We start from the raw sequence: 2,639 nt of genomic DNA, 5'->3' as shown, positions 1-2,639 counted from the left end.
AGAGGAAGATCAAGATTTTTTTCGGGGAGGCTTTATATTTCTCTTTGGAACGTATTTTGCGTGATGTGTTCGAGGCTTCTGCGTTGAACATTGAGTAGCCTCGTTTGAAGATCTTATTCAGACACACATATTCCTGTCTTGCAGGTCCAATTCCTCAAAATAAATAATGAATGGGGGGGGGGGGACTAATTTGCAAACTAGCTTGCCCTACAGCATACTCTTATTTTCTCCAAAAAAAATTCTTAAAACAGGTTCAGTTCCGCTGAGGTTCGCTAACTACACGCAATGTAAAGGGCGGTAATTCCTGACAATTACTGGAACGCAGAAATAGCAAGAAATAGTGAATAAAAATGCTTATTTCTATAAGCCTCTCCCAGATCAAATTGTCTTTAAAATATCGGGTTTTTTTCTCCTTCCCATTATTTCTGTTACTCTGCGTGATTCTGCAGATGTGCGGGTTCAGCTGGGAGACAGGTACCTAGAATTTGATGTGAAACAGGCAGAGATGAACCCTCGCTTGCCCAGCTCTTCTTTTTATTTTTTTTCAATTTTTTTTAACGTTTTATTTATTTTTGAGACAGGGAGAGACAGAGCATGAACGGGGGAGGGTCAGAGAGAGGGAGACACAGAATCTGAAACAGGCCCCAGGCTCTGAGCTGTCAGCCCAGAGCCCGACGCAGGGCTCGAACCCACAGACCGCGAGATCATGACCTGAGCCGAAGTCGGCCGCCCAACCAACTGAGCCACCCAGGCGCCCCGCTTGCCCAGCTCTTCTAAATTCTCATACCAACAGGCAAGGCTCAAGCAGACTTCACATCCAGGTTCATGGATGATGCTTGCTTGTCTAATTACAGGAAAAACTTTACCCAAAAGCACTCAAAACCTACAGTTTAAAAATTTTTTAGATTAAACGCAATTTAAATCGAGACAGTTTTTCACCCTTCAGACTGATTAACATGTATTGCGTTGGCCTGGGTATAGGAAACAGGCCTCATATACGTTGTTGGTGGGAGTAAAAACAGTAAACAATAACAATATTATTGACCATAATTTTATATGCATATACTGTTTCCAGTATATGACGCTGCAGATGACCAGGAATTCCTCATCTAGACATTTATGCTACAAATAACTTCACACTGCGTAAGGATATTTGTTAGAGCATTGTTCATAGTAAAAAAAAAAAAAGGAAACAGCCTAAAGATCCATGTGCAGGAAGTGGTTAAAATACAGCACTGTTGAGAAGAAGGAAGCACTTGGTGTGTGGTGATGTGCAGCAATATCCAAATCACATTACTTGAGAAAAAAAGCAAAGTGTATATCGGTGTGCAAAAGCAAGGACTGCATGCAAGGCACTCGGGTACACCCTGCATACCACAGGCCTTCCTTGCAGGTGGTTGCACCTGTGGTAAATATTCTATCTATACACATCCAGAGGCTACTATATATATATATATATATATATATATATATATACACACGCACACGCAAGCGCGCACACACATAGTATATGTGTGCGCATGCAGGTGCATGCGTGCGTGTGTGTGTCTGTGTGTTTGGCCTTCAGATGTTTCTAGAAGACTACATAAGAAACTAATGACAGTCAGGCTCTATGGAGAGGAACATAAAGCCAGCGATTAGAGAGCGATCTACAGCCAGTCTTTACCTTTCTCTAGAAAGGTACATTTTTATTATGTGCAACTATTACTTTAAAAAATAATTAAAGTAGCCTGGGTGGCTCAGTCAGTTGAGCTTCCGACTTTGGCTCAGGTCATAATCTCATGGCTGGAGAGTTTGAGCCCTGAGTTGGGCTCTGTGCTGACAGCTCAGAGCCTGGAATCTGCTTCAGATTCTGTGTCTCCCTTTCTCTACCCTTCCCCCACTTGCCCTCTTTCTCTCTCTCTCTCTCTCTCTCTCTCTCTCTCTCTCTCTCTCTCTCTCAAAAATAATAAAACTTAAAAATAAATAAAAATTTAAAAATAATAATAATTAAAACTCAATTATACACTCTAAGTTCAATAATCAGTTAACATGTTTTTGATATATTAGGTTCACATACTTATATTGCTTTCAAGATGTCATTGCAAATGGGTAAAAACCAACATACATTTTGGCAAGACTGGAAAGACATGTAAAATTTAAAGAGTTATGTTTAGAATTTGGTTATAGGATTTTGTTTCTATTTTCAAAATGTCTTCAATGATATTACATTTGGTTTATAATATAAAAATGTACCAAGACAAAAAGAGAAACTTCACTGAAAAAACCTGGATCAATTACAGAAACTTTTAATTTAATTTTACAAATTCTACATATGAATTTATAACCGGACTATTTCAATGAGAAAAGTTTTCAACCAGCAATAGTGGTGCTTCATGTAAACCTCATTGGCACCAACACTGCCACTGCCCAAAGTTCAACCTGACTATTTTACTAATGGGCCAGTTTCTGCATGTAGATCTTGATCAAAGAACAGGAATAAAGTGATGATGGGTAAACAATTTTCACTTCCAACATAAGTTCACTGTCCTTCTGAAGAGATGTCAGAGAACCTAAGACTAAGAACTAACTTGTGTCCCATCAAGTATTCAGTCCACCATGTCACTCTACTGCTCAAAAGTCTCTTTGTAGGACATTGG

General features: G+C 39.4%; 1 non-coding gene across 1 annotated transcript; it reads right to left on the bottom strand.

The window, feature by feature from the left end:
• Window positions 1–2,274: 2,274 nt before the first annotated feature.
• Window positions 2,275–2,417, bottom strand: LOC115524428. Its single transcript, XR_003972104.1, has one exon. It is a non-coding gene; the product is annotated as a U4 spliceosomal RNA (small nuclear RNA).
• Between the last annotated feature and the right edge of the window lie 222 nt (window positions 2,418–2,639).

Source organism: Lynx canadensis, chromosome C2 (assembly GCF_007474595.2).
Source record: "Lynx canadensis isolate LIC74 chromosome C2, mLynCan4.pri.v2, whole genome shotgun sequence".
Taxonomy (NCBI): domain Eukaryota; kingdom Metazoa; phylum Chordata; class Mammalia; order Carnivora; family Felidae; genus Lynx; species Lynx canadensis.
Note: the sequence above shows the minus strand (reverse complement) of the source record. Positions and strands in the feature narration are given on the sequence as shown.